The 16,910-nt window shown below is 46.0% G+C and overlaps 1 protein-coding gene across 4 annotated transcripts in view; it reads left to right on the top strand.

Annotated features, from left to right (window-relative positions):
• The window catches only part of pdzrn3b (PDZ domain containing RING finger 3b), a 102,342-nt gene that overhangs the window by 40,190 nt on the left and 45,242 nt on the right, over positions 1-16,910 (top strand). The window contains exon 1 of one of the 4 annotated variants that reach the window (XM_037102063.1): positions 10,274-10,390. The exons of the other annotated variants lie outside the window; for them this stretch is intronic. The gene's annotated coding sequence lies outside the window, so the exon portion shown is untranslated. Of the gene's footprint in view, positions 1-10,273; positions 10,391-16,910 lie in introns of those variants that run through there. 4 annotated transcript variants of the gene reach the window in all.

Below are 16,910 nucleotides of genomic sequence, written 5' to 3'. Positions count from 1 at the left end.
TCAACTGAAGAAATCTGCCTGTAGACTTTGCATATTTGAAGAATCCTCCCGATGCGGACTTATTTTAGGAATCTTCCTCTTTGAGTCGGTGACATTTTTCTTGATACCAGCGGAGTCATGTGACTTCCTCTGCTCGGGCAAAAGGGAATTATCTGTCCCTTTCTCACAGAATTTGACTTTTAAAGATACCGAAGTATGAATAACTCAACTCTGCGAGACGGTGTTGCATATTTTTTCACAAACGTATGCATTATTCAGAAAAATGCCGCCTCGATCTTTAATCACGTTAAGATCAGATGAATCTGATGCACGCAGGCCCAGTTGGATACGCGCCAAGTCTTGAGTTTGTGGCTCCTCTTGTTATCCTGTCGCTGTTGCTGCTTTCACAAGAGCGGTTTTTCCCATTCTTCTTCCGCCCCCCCAGGACCCTCTAAGGTTTGCTTCATACTATATCTCCCAAATCCGCAGCTCACTACGATGGCATAACTCTTCATGATGGCTGGATTTGGGCTAAAGCTGCTGTCAGAACAGGATATCTTGCTAATGTGTTGAGCAGGCCCCTGTCCCAGCACAGGAGAGGAAGAGAGGAGGAGAGAGAGAGAGGTACTGTAGGTGAAACGGAGAAGAGAGAAGAAGGAAGGGCCGGATAGAAAATGAGGATTTAGAAACGGCGACAAAGTCTTTATTGGGTTTGAAGAGGCAGCGGTGGAGATGATGAATGTGTTGGAGACGTCGACGCTTTGATCTAAGTAGATTATTTTAGGACAGTACGGCTGTTTCCTCTTCCTCCCCGTCTCTCTTTTTTTCCTCGTTCGAGCGAGCGAACTGGCCCGACACCGTTGCACAGCTGCACCCACAGCTGTGCGACGGTCCACAGCAGACCTGCTCTTTATCAGCTTGATTGGTCACATCTGGCATCATTACTTCCACCATGGGGTTGTCCAGCCTGGAGAAGGGGGGGGTGGGGGGGGGGCGATGTGTTGGTGGACGGGGCTGGGTCAGGGTTGCAGTGGGCTTCTGGGGGCCTGATGCTGGATGTGAGGCTTTAGCTTGAGGAGACATGGCTCTGTTTGTGTTTGCAGGCCGGGCCCAAATGCTGTGTGTTTTTTGCCCTCTGTGCCCTCAAGGTCTTACAAGCACACTGGGCTCGGAAAAATTGTTCAGCGCAACACAATTTCTTCTCTCAGAGGTTTATTCTGTTGGGGTGAGATACACCCAGCGATGGGGGGAACTGCCAGTCGCTCAACTTGTTAAGTGATGAGGTTAGATTATCTTGCCTAAACTAGCCAGGGCTCCAGGGTGTGACTCTTTCAAATCACAAGTGCACCATCAGTCAAATGCAATTAAACATTTTCAGTGGCTGTGCTAAGCGCCTAAAGCTTTTTCGGTTTTAAACAGCTGAGATGATCACAATTTCTTGTTTTCTTGTTGAGTGTGATTTAAATGAAGAAAGGCATTGTTCCTGTTTAAATTAAACTCTATGACTGCGTGCACCAAATTGAAAATGAAATACTGGCCCACCTCTGCAACCAGTGTGAAAATTGAGTCAGGAGCCCTGCTAGCATTACTTTAGTAAATAAAAGTTCCATTAGCACCAAATATCAAAAACCGCCTGTAGCCAGAGAGGCTTTACTCGGTATTCTTTCACTACAGTTGATTTGATTTGATTTGAGTCATTTTAATTGGGCCAAAATATGAAAAAACAAACAAAACAAAATGGTGAATTTGTTATTGAAATGAGAGTTGTGTTGAACTGTGTGTGTGTGTGTGTGTGTGTGTGTGAGTGTGTGTGTGTACTGGTTCAGTGTCTGCACCAGTATTAAAACAATACTAATGATCCTGAGCCTCAGCTAAGGGAACAACACATCCTCAAATTGTCTTCCTCTTTGGTGGACAGTTCAACCCAACAGTCTCCATTCAACCCAACATGTGTTGAGTTCAGTGATTTATCTTTGAGGTGAGGAAAATAGCAACTGTATGCATATCCTAATTCGTACTGTACTGCTAACCCTAACCCTACTGTTTTTTTTTGTTTTTTTTTTGATAAACAAAACATGATTATATCACTGTATATATCACAGAGTGTTTAAAACGTTTTATTGTATAATCAAAGCATCGGCATCAAATCTTGTCAAGGAGTACACGACTCTATCTGAAAGAGTAGAGCGTGGAAGCTGAGATGTGGACAGCTGGCTCCACTGATCCACACAGACACTTGTTGAGTTGAGCCGTTTATCCAAAAAAGTGAGAAGAATGTAAATGCGTAGCATCTCTAGATACTGCAAATGATGTCCTATCAAAGGCTTGCATCAACTGTCTGACTTGTTTACTTATACTCTGATTAGGTGGTATCTGATTCACTTCTTAATTCTGCAGGTTATAGACTGCATTGTAATCTGCAGTGTTGTTTTACTGCTGCTTTTCTTTAATTGTTAGATGTCTGGACTAGCACTCGGGGAGTTCAGCTTTTTTGTGAAATGAGGCAAAGGAAAAGTTGGACTTAAGCAATTAGAGCATCAAAACTGAAAAAGTCTATGGCTTCAGTGTTTTATTTATTTTTAGAAATGAGAATATGTAGCATATTAGCGTAGAGTATGGATGTCAAATTCCGAGTTTTGTGTGCTGTAAATGCATCAAATAGACATTTTTGATATGGCCATGTTGATTTATTCATCTAGCTGTTTTTTCTTCACAGAAAAAGGCTGTTGAAAAGTTGATATGCTGAAATTTCTTAAATTTGGATTTTCAATTTGGATTTGGATCATATCTATTCAATTAATATCAACATTTATTTTTTTTAACCATACCCAGTCCTAATTCAAACTTTTTGTCCCATGTTTTGTAATGTGTCTTCAAAGTGGGAGAAATTAAAACTTATAGCAGCTGTGTGAGAGAGAGAGAGAAGCTAGTAAAATATAGATGAAATGTGGCGCAAGAATAACAAAAGCAGGAGACTACTTGCTTTGTTTATGTGAGAAATAACTTTCCTTTGACATCAGCCTCTGACAAAGTCTTCTCTCATCCGCCCTCGCACAAGAGATGCTTCACTTCTGGAGCAGCCACACCTGACACCCTTTAAGACACGGAATCTTTATTTTCCACCATCTGCATTTCCTTTCTTCCCTCTTGTACCATTTGCAGTTGAACCCGGCCCCCGCGGTGAAGTGCCAGCAGCTCGCTGCTACCACAGAGCGCGCTGGAAGTCGCTGTCACTGCGTAGCTGCCTAGAAGCAGTAACAGCACAGCCAGTGACAAATAAGATCAAGACGGTTGTACACACACGGAGTAGCGTGTTACATGGAGGCTAAGTAACAAAGGGTTTCCTAAGCCTCCGAACGCTGCGTAGCCAGCGCTAATTCTCTGCACATGTTCTGAGCAGTATCCCTCCGGCTCTGCAGCAGCCGAGTTGCGATCCAGATGCAGATACAAGACTGAACTGAGCTGACCTCTGAGTGGCACACGGATCTGCATCGGGGGCCCGTGCCCAATCGTGATCACTGTGAAAGTGTTACTGGCAGGAGCAGCGCCGATGACGCGGAACTCGGGTTCATATACGGCACCCCGCACAAACGGTGACTGTACATCAGCCATCGTAGCTGGTTGGGCGCTGAGTGAAGAGGACGATTGTTCTGTCTCTGAATCTCGTTCTCTTTTTCTCTGGGAGGACATGAAGTGTAGCCCCCCCACCCCCCCACCCCCACCCCCGAGGAGCCAGTTTCCTGCCATGCCTCCATGCTGAAATCAGATCCCAGCGTCGCTCAGACCTTGTTTTTCTTGGCAAGGGCTGCGCACAGACACTCACACAGAACCGAGGCTCCCAACCATTTCCACCCACCATCACTACCTCTCTCTTTTCCCCCTCGCTCCGTCTCTCCTCCTCCTGCTCTCGTCTTCATACAATTACAAGGAAACGAGGCCCTTATCTGCTTCTCCCCTGAACCAGTTTTCACACTACTGGAGCGTAAATGAATTGACAGATAAATCTGTGTGTGATGGCTGACAAGTTGTGATGAGGAGAGATGCGAGACTCGCATGTTTCTCCAGCCATTTTGGGGCTGTAATTTGAGCCCGGCCCGTTCAGCCAGCACATATTTTAATGACATTTAAACATCTCCAGATGTAATTTGAAAAAGGCCTAAACAAATGCCTCATGAGGCTTTTAAGATGATCTTTTTTCTCTCTGCGTCATATTTTAGAGATAGGCTTCACAGGGAAGCTGCTCTCTTTCCCTGACACTGACAAAAAGCTCCTCAAAAAGCTTGTCTTTGTCGAGCAGGGCAGCATTCCACTGAGTTCACGCAGAGGATTTTTTTTTTTTTTTTTTACTTCCTCCAGTCTGGAGCGTTACCATCCCTTCGGCCTGACAGAATGTGAGTGATGCAAAGTAAGCGCATTGTTTTCCAGCGCGGCTCTGCGGCTTGTGGGAACAGGGTTGTAAAGAGGCTTTGAATGACAGAAGCGTGCACTCTGGTCAGTCTGCTCATTGTCGTCTGCTGTTTACATGCCTTTGGCCCTCACACCACTGCCATGGCCCGGGGCAGTTTAACTGCAGAGCCCCTGAGTTAGTGCTGTCCGTTGAAAAGGTGCTCTGTTTTCAGAGCCCAGCAGTGTGCTGGAGTGCAGAGTATGTGTGCTTTTCATGGATGGATACACAAGGCTCACATCCCCCCACCCTGCCTGTCTGCTTGTGTCTGTGTGGTTATGTGTGTGTACGCACATATGTGCAGAAGGGAGGTGGTGGTGTGTGTGTGTTGGGGGGGTGCTACAACAACAAACTAGGCTCATCAGTGACATTAAACAGTCCCATATTTCAGGAAGAAAGCAAACAGAACTGGCTGTTGCTCCGCGCTTGCACTTCTTACAAGTGCATGCAAGTTGGACGAGCACCCTTCCCACAAGGACATTGAATCCAGAATCGAAAGCCATTGATGGGAGTTTAGTTATCTCGAGCTTTTAACTCTCCACCGCTGTGTGTCCTTTCTCCCTTCATACCTACAGCGGAGCACAAATGAAACCCATATGCCGGTCGCGCAGGCATTGTGAGTTACTGAATCGAAAAATGACCCTCCGCTTGGATTTCCATCCACTCCTCATGCAACGTTTTCCACCGGGGTGCTAGAGTTGGGAGGTGGGGGGGGGATGACACAGACAGGGGAGTGGAGGCACCACCTCCGCGTCACCATTCCTCCCACCCACCCACGCGATGGAGTTATCACACAATTACAGCTGTTCAAATACATTGACATGCCTCGTAATGTAGCCGACATACGCTGACCACAGGCCCCTCGCTCCCCTCCTCACCCCCGGGCCGCCTCACCGGAGCCATCACGTGTCCGTCCCTCTGCTCATTACGCAAGGATACAGCTGAGCCTTTTTTTTTTTTTCTTTTTTCTTTTTTCTCTCCCCCTCTCTGCATTTTTTTCGTCTGTGCTCCCTAATTTGATTTCAGGCTCAGCGGATGTTACAGCTTGATCTTAGCACGTCACATTGTCTTGTTGTTGTTGCATGTTGTAAAAAGTTGTTGTTTTCCCAGCTTTCCCATGGCTAGTAATTAGAGGCGTGTGATGTGTGTGGGTTTGTGTGTGTGTGTGTGTGCAGGGGAGATGAGGTGAGTGTAGATGAGGCCGGGGCTGTCTCCCTCTCAGCCCCCCTCGACCCAAATCTAATACCCCACCCCTACCCCACCCGCCCCTGGTGTGTGTCTCTCCAGCCAAGGCCAAATTAAAAGCCTTTGCATCTTGCATTCACATTCAATTAAAAGCTCCCCTCTGCGGCCGCTGAGAAACAGCTGCAGAGACTCCGCGCTGTCTGTTCTCCTCAGTTGTTGTCGAGAAGGTCGCGGCTCGTCTCCCGCCGGAGCTTTACACCCCCCCATCACCCCATCTCACCCTACCCTACCCGACACAGACAGACATTTAGACAGTGAGAGAGAGCAGCGAGCCAAAATCGCATCCGAATGTTTACATGAGAGGCGGTGTCCCTGTTTCATCGTCCCCTTATCACTGCGGCATAATAAGGCACAATTACAGAAAAAGATTGCACAACGAGGACAACAAGCCAGCGAGAAAGGGAAGTGAGTAATAGCTTGTAAACAGATACTCTCCGGCCCGCGTTCTTTGATGGAAAAAGATGTGTACCTCAAAGACCTGAATGGGCCCGTCCGCAATTATGCCTTATTTGCTGATTTGAATGCCGGTCAGGCTTTCCACATCAGAAGCTCTGATAAGACATCTCAGTATTATCATTGCCTCTGCCTGAACTGCTGTTTGCACACAGCAGAATCAGATGCAGGGCTGCTCATTGTAGTCTGCCAGATATCCCCCCTCCCCCCCCCCCCCCCCAATTTTTCTGTGTTGTCAGAGTGCACAAAAAGGAAAAATGGGGAACGAAAACACGCTCTGTCTGCTTGTGTATACAGTGGAAATTTAGCTGGTGGTCTAGAACTTAAGCAGAGTAGCGTATACAGTTTGATTTGTAGGTGGGAAGCGCGCTCGCGATTTCAAACCACAATCACTCAAAATGAGACGTGAGAATTAAACATCACAAAGGGTCCGAAAACGCACATTCACTGGTCGACTTTCACCTGGGTCCGATTGCTGCACGCGTTATGAAAAGGATCCTTGCACGCATCAAGTCGAGCGCATAGCTGGGTGGCCCCCCCCCCCCCGAGAGGTGAGGAGAAATGATAATGCGGTCAGCGATTGGCTTCCGTGAGCTACTCGCGGGCTGGCTGCGAGGGCGAGGGCCGAGGCGTCGTGTCTGATCCAGCCTAAATTTAAACCTGTGGACAGACAAGTCTAGCCAGCGGCCAGCCTCATTCCAGCCGCTGATCATCCACGGCTTGGAGAGAGAGAGAGAGAGAGAGAGAGAGGGAGAGAGAGAGAAGGAGTCAGCCTCGGGCCTTTTTAAGTCTGCCTTAGTCCTCTCACTCCCTCCCCTGCTCTCCTTCGCTTCCCTCGTCTGTTTTCTCCCTCGCTTCTTCTTTAAACTCCCGCTTTGAAATTATACTGTATAACTCAGGCTGTGTTCTCCAGCCTCCAGACTCTCCAGAAGTGGGCGAAGAAATTGTATATATTAGAGTTCTTAGAGCATTGTTGAGGTGAAATACAGCGCGCCAGTGGGATCCACTTACCGTTCAGTTCTTACAGGACTGTCTTTTGGCTTCTAAAGGTTGTCATTTTTGACCAATTATCCGCAACATTTTCCAACAAATACACGGGGCTCCTTGGAGCTGCCGATGGATCTAACACAACAGTGATTCAATTTGCACGAAAAGCAGTTTTCATTTGCTTTTATGAACACCTGGGAGGACGTTTCCCCCGAAAAACAAAACAAAACTCCTCGGGCACGGTGCGAGTGATGCGTTTTACAGTTTCAGCTGCGGCACAATTGGCTTGTTTGGAATATGAGTAAATAAAATACGAAACAGAAGTGATTATCACCGTGCCTGGAGGAAGGAAAAAGGCCGGTACCAAGAGGGAATCCAAGGAACAGACATGAAAAGATGTAGCTCTGGCGTAAGCAAATTATTGCGGCTCGTTTCCGCATTTTGTTTTTCATGAGCAAATCGATGGTCATCTGACCCATGCAGACACAGGCGATGCTGTACTGGACATTCTTGTTTGGGGTTATGATGATAGTGGTCTGTTGTTCTGGAAAATGTTGGCTCACTCGCCCTGATGTACTTAGACAGCCTTTCCTTATCTCTGCTCTGAATGCTTTGGCTGGGAGAGTTTGGACAGTCTCAACGGAGGATTGGAAAAAGTTCAAAAAAGCATGCGCAGATGTTCACAGAACAGTGCCGTCATTATGTTACATTTGTCTGCTTGGCTTTATTGCCGCACTGAGAGTTTATGTTACAATGGAAAAAGAGCTTTGAGTGTATGCGCTCGCGTGCGCCTCGTTCTCTCGGATGCAGCAGATTTGAGCCCCGCGTGGATTCCAGGGGCTGAGCGAAGCCAGCGAAGAGGCATCAGCTGGACCTCACACGCCAGACGGCTCACAGACAGACAAGATATGTTCCGATTCTGGCCCCGTCCAACATCCTTCCCTTTTTTCTTTTTTTTTCTTTTTTTATTTTGTCCTTCCTTCCTTTCATCCCTCTGTCTTTCCGCCCCGTCCTCTCTCTCCCTCTCCCGCTTCATTCTTCTCCTCCCTGTAATCAGGGCCCTTTGAAGTGGGCCGAGGAGACGGATTAGAGTGGGACCTGCAGGGTCTTTGACCTGGGGTGAGCCGGGGACGAGTAATTAGACAGGGAATTAAGAGGAAGCCCAGCCCCTCTCTGTGTTACTCTCCCTCCACCAAATTAGCTGTAGTTCTTGAACCGGTTCCATTCAGGGTTCTTGGAACTGCCATCCAGCAAAACATCCTGCGTGTCCACCAGTTTTGAGAGGATCCATTGTTATCCAGGATGCAACATCAGCAGAGGGCGCTGCACAATGCACTGTGGAAGTAAACAGTAGTAATAGATGGCAGATGGCACTGATTTCCTGCAAGCTTTTGTTCCGTTATTGCAGATATTTGTCTAAAGGAAAACAAAGACAATTAAAAAACTGTTATTAATGCAAAAAAAAAAAGATGTTAAAGACTCTTGAAAGATGCAAGACAAGTCTTCTTTTCAGACAGCTCACAACTTGATAAGACAGAGGGATGTTGTGTGGACACATCAACGGGAGCAATTGTCCCAGAATGCTCCTGCTCTCATCCTCAACAGAAACATTCAGATTTCTCAGGAGTCTTTCTGATCAATCATTGTCTTGGCCCTATGGAGACTGACCACCAACAGTCAATACCGGAGCTTGAGTCCCGCGTACGTATTGCGATTGACGCAGTGGTGTCTTTCATTATCTCTGGTTATGATGTCAGACACTGAACTGGAGACGCCATCTATCCATTGCAAACTGACCCATTGCAAAGACGACCTTTGGGATGGTAGACTGCCAATGGCAGCCAATTGGACTTTACAAAAAAAAAGTTTCTTGCCAGTTGTGTGTGGCACAATATTAGTGAAGAGCACTGGGTACTTGACAGCCATTTCGAGTGACACATGTGAACATGGAGCCTCCTGTTTGTGCGTTACAAGAACATCAACAGCAGGAAGGAGCTGTTGTGAGAGATGCATTCACAGAGCATTTCACCGCTGACTGATGGAAGCAGAATTGTATTGTACATACTTAACTTTTGAATAAGTTTACTTTTCTTTTTCTTTTTACTGCATATCCATCCATTGTGCTGGATGTGTTGTGGTGAAGTTACTGATCGATCACTGTTTTCTTTTATGTAGCACAGACCTTTTCGGCATTACACTGTTCACAATGTTGGCACAAAGTTCTCTATTTGAAGACTGTACAAGTTTGTGCAATGCCTTTTAAACAATATATTATTTAATATATCTAATATTCACATCAGGATCTTTCATTCTGTTCTTGTTGTGTTTTTTTTTGTAATCTAAAAATATGTACATATATGTATGTATATGTGTTGGAGCAAAGCATGTGGCGTTGTGAGATCATGTGCATGCATGTGATCCTAAGGACACACCATGTGTTAAATAGTTACACATGCATCAAACAAGTTAACGCTGTAACCCTGCTCCTCCCTCCCGTCACTGTTTGACTTGTTTGTGTAATAGCCATGTCCTACCAGTGTCAGAGTGTCTTTCAGTCATGGAAAATCTATAATGACGTCCTAACGAGGTGTGAAGAAACCTTGAAATTATTGATGTTGCTCTACAGTTGAGAGAGGCTTTAAGAACAGAGGAAACACTGCTTCTTTCCATTCAGTCCTCTGTGACTGCAGTAACTCATAGTAACAGTAAAAAAAAAGAAGAAAAAAAAAGAAAAGAGAAAGTATTATTTGTTACACTTGGAGCACTAAGAGCAAGATAAATTCATTTTATTGGTAATAGCATTAGTGTTAGGTGTAGTTATCCAAATGATTAATAATTGTGATAGCAGTTGAGCTGCCAAAGAGCACGACTGGTGACAGTGGCTGCAGTATCTGTAGCAGCATCAGTAATGTTTGCCATCGGCTTTACTCCTGTGAATCCCTTCCTCTGGCCTGTGGTGTCTGTGTGCAGGGGCCTGTTAGAGGGAGAGAGAGGGAGGAATTATGCCCATCAGCCCGGCCAGCTGAGACCAGGCACTGTGTTATTAAACAGAGACCATGTATCGGAGCACCCACATGGCCTAATATGGACATCCAGCCCTGCCTCTAAGTCTCTCCGAGGGAGACGAGAATGAACCCAAACCAACTGGCCCGACAAGTGACACGAACCCTCTGCTGAAGAAACACACTTAACATTCTCCATCTCTGTCTCCTCTCTCTTTTGTTTTTCTCTCTGCAGGTAAGAAAGACTTCCTGTGCTAAAAAAGCCTTTGTGGTCTGCCGTGTAAGTAAAATGTCTCAGTTTTAGGCTCTCTTATCCCCTTCCTTGTCCTTCCTCCTTCCTGACATCCCTTCACTGTGTGTAAGTCAGTGTGTGTGTGTGTGTGTGTGTGTGTGAGATATCCCCAGGGTACCTGTTGTTGTGACAGGCTCTTGACTTGAACGGCGTTAAAAGATAACATGTAAATTGTAATCTGGGAGCTCCCACTCCTTAGCCTGTGTCATGCTAATAATGCGGCGCGTCAGTCAAACCTGGCCGCTGATTGCAGGCACAAGCCGATGCTATCTCCCCCCCTCTTTCTATTGTGCGTGCGCCACAAAAGGAGCCATTTACGGGAGGAAATTTAGTGCCAGGAGGAGAGTATTGGCTGTGCGATAATAGAGACTTAACCTGTATTGACTTACTCCTTTGCATAATCCTTAAGCTAGTGCAAAAGAGTAACTTCCAGTGGGGAGTGTGTGATTATTACGGGTTAATAGCACAGAGGTAAACAGACGAGCGACACTGGCTGTAATCCTTACTCAGGGGCCGCCAGCTAAGGCCGACAGATGGAAAGCAAGGTTAAGAGAATAGCAGGAGAGCTCCCGATATTTCGTATCGCTCATCAAAAATGTGAGTCCATTTGGATGCGTTGTCTTTTTCTGTTGCTGTTACTTTCCTTTTTTACTCAACCAATCATCTTTTTTTTGTTTTCTACAACTGTTGAACCCTCTTTTTTTAAAACTGACAGCTAAATGTCTAAAGTGTATAATAAAGGCACGCGGTCTGTATCTGTCCAGACAGGGCCGGAAGCTCTGTAGGATTAAACTGAAACTCGCCTCCATCAGCACGCAAGTTCACACACTTCCCCGTTAAAAAACCCATAACTCTTGCTTACATAACCCACCTGCCTTCCCCCCCCTCGACCTCAGCCACATCCTGGGAGCAGCAGGGAGCGGAGGAGGGGTGGAAGACAAGGGGTCGTTAAAGATAAGCATGTTTACGCTATAACATTGCGGGGAAGTTGTAGACACCCTTATCACCAACAATGAAGAAAGTCAACAAAAGAATGAGGTACATTTTTTTTTCTTTTGGGTCTCATGATAAGGGTGTCAAAGATCTGACAACAAGGAAAAACAAAGGAAGAATCGAGGAAAGTTTTAGTTGAAGAGGTAAAAGTCAAGGGCACATTATGGAATTGTAATTTCTTCCAGATTAAAAAAACAAAAAGGTGTACACACCTAATCTTCTTGTTCCAGGCAGAAATGTTCACACATGCGATAATGTTTTAAAGTTTTACATTTAGTAGTGCTCGTCGTCAACACACCATCTGATATCAACGTGTCTGTCATTGTGGAATATCATTATTTATATTGCTACAGGAGCATCACTGTAACCGGCTGAGTATGTTTTTGTAATGTCTTGGCTTTTCAATGCAGAAATATTACATATTATATATTGAAAGAGGTTCATATACAGTATACTTTTTCCCTCACTTCTGTTTATTGCAGTATTTTATCACCACGGGACAGAAGTCAAGCTGAAGCCTTTCCAAAAATTGGCAGACAAAGTCTTTGCACAGCACAGAAGCATTGGGCTGGATGACGAAGTGGTGTATTACAGTCTGAATGGTAAATCCTGATGGTGCTCTCTTTGCACAACCTCAAGGGCAGAAGCGGAAATTGCTACTTTACCATAACATGTTTTTCCATTCATACGAAGGTGCCAAGTACAGGAGTTGTGCTGCAAGTCTTTTTTTTTTTTTTTTTTTTGTAATATTCTACATTCTGACCCCTGATCTCACCACATTCAGAACCCAAACATTCCATCATGACCAAACACTATCATTGCATCGCCTGCGATGGCTGACATCATCGCAGTTTCGCCCATTAGGTTTGCCTCTCATGAGAAGAAACAGCTGCGTCACCCGGAGACCATGTTGAGGGTGTATTTCGGTTCCTCAGTTAAATAGAACATTTGAACTCGGTTCTCGAGAGGGTGAGCCAACCCGACCGTTGGGACTGAGGAACAGAGCATGTTGTGCAGTCTCACATTCAACCTCATTTCCCTTCCAAACCTTCATCCACTTTAGCCAGACCACACATCCCTAAACGTTGATAGTTCTGCTGGCTTGCTCATATTCCCCTTTACACACAACCGCGCAGTCACGACCTCAGATAGGGATCACATTCAGCCTCGCTTGGCTGCTAACTACCCTCAATTGCATTTAGGGCTAACAACCGAGCGGAGCTTGAGGTACCCCTCAGTATTTATAAACAGTTATGATCGCATTTGTTCAATGAAATGATCTGAAATTAGTATTTTTTCGCAAAGGTCAACAGAGCCGTGGCTGTCAAGGAAGCCGAATTTGCAGTGCATATTCTAAACTCGCGCAGTTTATGTGGTTTGGTGTTGGCTGGGCTGCCAGTAAAAAATGCTCAGTGGATGGGTTGAGCAGGAGGTTACAAAGGGCTGCTGCAGCCGTGATAAAACATCATGTGGGCAGCTGGTAAAGTGCACAGCCCGGCCCTTCCAGGACTGATAAATCCAGGCTTGTTCGTGTGCGTAGTGCTTTCAATGGACGGGCCAAGAAGGTCATGGTGGAATCGGATCCTGGCATGCAAGTTTTGGGCTTTAAAATGAAATTATGACTTGTGATGACGCGTGTGGTGCAGAGTTCCTAACACTCTATATTTAGAAAGGCACAATGAATTCTCAAGGTGTCAAATTAGAGTTTCCTATCAGACTCACCTTGTTGTATTTGTCAAAATACGAAACCGGCGGAGGCACTGGTGGTAACAGGCAGGTCGAGGCTCTGAGCCGTTCACCTTGGAAGCCGAGAGGCCACGCTGAGTGCAGTGCACCGTTACGCGATGAGAAGCAAGGGGTACGGGTGATAATGGAGAGAGGGGGCTGATGCGCCATGTGATGCAGAGAGAGGTGATAATGAGCCTTGTCTTAGCACTCCATACCCTCCTCACCCCACCCCAACACTTTCACGCTATCAGTGCCATCTGCCGCCCTAATTGTGCTCCATCTACAGTACCAGTGAATATCTGGCTGGCAGCCCTTCATCTCTCCTCAGGGTTGTCTCTTTGAATAAGCATGTGTTCTTCATCGACCTCTCTCTCTCTACCCATTGTATACTTTATCAGTTTTCCTTCCTTCATTCTCTCTCTTCCCCAAATCCCCTCAATCAGCCCGGAGTCAAGCGATGATGCCATTGGCTGATCAGCTGATGACTTTCACAAAGGGTTGGAGGAACAGGGATTACAGCTCTGGCTCATGATGAGCTACCAGCTCCAGCTCATCAGGGTGAATGATGGCAGCGCCTTAGCATCTGCAGATCTGGGGGGGGGGGCGTCTATGTGAAATGACAGCAAGTCGTAACTGGCTGGCAGCGTACTGACAGATCTGGCTCAAATGCCACTTTAGCCAAATCCAGCTTCAAGAGTCAGCGAAGCGTCTCTAGTTAAAGCCTTTTGGAAACGATTGTGGGGTCACTGACATTTATCTGTGAGAAGATCATTTGGAAACGCGCCAGCCTGTTGTAACGAAGAGATCCCGGCTTTAACAAGAGTGCCAACACAGCGAGCTGTGTAGCTTGCCTTTAATTTAACCCCGATGGACTGCAGCACAGCTGGAGGGAGGCCTGTTTGATGGGTACAAATCCTCTGTTAGTGCACTGTGTAAACCCCTCCAGAGGGTGCATTCTTCTCACCCAGGGCAGGGATTGGTCGGAGAATCCTTCAGCCCATTTGAAAAACCTTCATGTAGCAACTGAGGCGAGCTTCGGATGAGATTGGAGTTACGCTTGTCGTGTCTGTGACTGTTGTTGTCTGTCTTTATGACGACCACAGATACACATACATATATAAGATACATAAGATGGTCAAATTTATTGAAGCAAAGGCTGATATTTCCTAATGTTCAGTCCCAATGAGTTGTTTCAAAAACCCTGGATCCTAATAATGCAACTAGATAACATTTTTCCTGAGATCCTTCCTGTCTGGTAAACTTCCACATCTGTCAAGCTCCACATGCTCAGTTTGAAAGAATATCTGGCCTCTGAGTCTAAACCAAGACAACCCACATCGGTGGTTCTCAGAGTGGGGATTGTGGACCCTGAGGTAACGTTGGGTGGGTTCCAGGTGGTCCACAGAGAAAAGGGGAATCACTTATTCACCCTACGCAGCATTCATTAAGTAACACAAATTGTAAGAATTCAGTCACGGTTGATATGGTGCCACTTATGACTAGAGCTGCAACAACTGCAAAACAAACACAACGATTGATATTATCGATTAATTTGCTAGTTGTGTAAATTTGTCCAGCTAACGTGACTCAAATGATCAATAGTTGGCCACTAATTTTCTGTCAGTCATCCAATTGATGAATCGACCAGTTGTTGCAGCTCTACTCAAACAAAGGAGATTTTTGTCGACATACACTCATGTCTATCCTTCAGAAATACAGGTCTTAAATGGAATGAATGATGATATGCATACAATGTAAAGGTCAAGGGTTACAAATGTAAACGTAGAATAGGTAGGCGAGGGTTTGGAGAGGATTGTTTTCAGCGCAGGCTTCTCACAAGAACAGGCCTGAAATAATGTGTCAGTGTGCCGTATGTTTTCATATGAGTGTAGGATTCAGTGTGTATGTGTTTGCTGCAGAATCCACAGGCTGCTTGTTAGCACAATGTCAGACATGTCCATCAGTAACATCCCTCGCTGCTCTGTAGGTGAGCCCCAAGCTGCAGCTGTGACGCATATTTCACCTCTGCCTCTGTTTACCTCCTTCACCCCCCCTGTTTCTCCAGCTCTGTGCTCTGGGCTTCTTCTTTTCAATTAGGTTTTCCCGTCTTCCGATTTTCCCCCTCTTGCCCCACGTCCTTGCCTTAACGGCGAGTTTGACTTGATTATAAAGAATCCCCGGGTTTTCACACTCACACTGCTGTGTTGTTTTTCGTTTAGGAAACACGTTTAATGTGTGTGAGCATACAGTGGGTGATTTCTTTCCTGACCTTCTCTTCCTGCTAGCTTTGCTCTGCGTTGATGAAAAAAAAAAAAAAAATCAGATCAACCATAAATTTGTATCACATTCGTTCGCAAAGCCGAGCGCTTCCATTTTTTTTTTTTTTTTTTTTTTCATCTGCGCCGCTGAATCTCAGCAGTCGTGACTGACCTTCTCTAACTGGCAAACTCAATCCAGGGCGAGAAAAGAACAAGACTTCCCTCGTCACCTTTGGCTGTAGACAAGCCTTCGCTCCAATATGAGAAATCTAATTCAATTAGTTGGTGCGAGGGCAGGAAGACTGTATGGGGCTGAGTGACACGAGGGAAAGTGAGAGGCAGAGAGAACTCAAGGCTGGAGGGCCTAATCCCGATCCTCCTTATCAGTGCCGACCTCTGGGAGGCTGTGTGTGGATCTTGACCCTCTGGGGGCTCCTTTTTTTTGGGGGGGGGAATGCCTTTTATTCCCCTGTCTGATTGGACTTCAAAGGCGACAAGGGGAGTGGTGGTCATCCTTTCTTTCATTACCAGGAGCTTTGCACTAATCTGCGAGGGCACACCTGAAGCCCCTCCCCTCTCCGAATCCCCACAAACGCACGCTCTCCCCACCTTCCCTTTCAGCCAGGGGGGCTAAACGCTGTGTAATCTGGGTATAAAAAGAGGCTTAATCCTCAGCAGTCGGGTCATGTACTCCTGCACCGCTACCTGAAGCCTGGATGAATTCCCGAGCCCGTTAATTTGTTAATCAGAGCTGGGTTAGAGGAAAAGGCCTCGCAGGGGTCAGACGATGAGTCAGAGTGGTTGTTAGTTGGAAAAAGAGATAAGCCTCTGAGCTATGCATGAGGGTATGTATGACACACAGAGGCACATTTAGTCATGGATTAATGAAACAGAAAGACATATGGTCAGATGCTTTGTGGCCAGATCAGTTGAGGTTGCATCATGCCGCACTCTGGAAAATAATGATTAGCATTCTTTTACGATTGCCTAACTTTTTTAAATACTAAACAATTTGGTCCAATCCCAATATACCTATTGCCCCTACCACTAGGTCCTGCCCCTCCATTTTGTTCATTCGCGCCTAGTAGGATATCCTGACTCTCGCTGGGCTAGAGGTGTAGGGTGAAGCGTAACATGGCCCTTTAGGTACTCAGTACCCAATCTTGAGGCGGTTCTTTGCGTTTCAGTGGCCAAAAAACTAGCTCTCAGAAAAACTGGTTCCAGAGCGGCACAAAACACGTTGCTGGTCTAGTACAAAGATCACAGACCACAAGCCCAAAACCAGCACTTCAATGTAGTATGGTGCTTTTCTTTATAACAAGCATCATCTACCACTTTAAGTTTGCTGATGTCTTGGTAATGAACTATCTAGCTAGCTAATATTCCATTGTTATTGCTCATTTGTGTGTGACAGAGTCACATTTTCACATATTCGTCATAATGGCATATGACGCCTGAAATATAACTAAAGTCCAGCAAAAAGGTTGGAGCACTTGGTAACACTCGTAAAATCAGTACAGACTGGCAGG

Source organism: Acanthopagrus latus, chromosome 6 (genome assembly GCF_904848185.1).
Source record: "Acanthopagrus latus isolate v.2019 chromosome 6, fAcaLat1.1, whole genome shotgun sequence".
NCBI classification, from domain to species: domain Eukaryota; kingdom Metazoa; phylum Chordata; class Actinopteri; order Spariformes; family Sparidae; genus Acanthopagrus; species Acanthopagrus latus.
The sequence above is the reverse complement of the archived record's forward strand: the minus strand, read 5'-3'. Positions and strand labels throughout refer to the sequence as shown.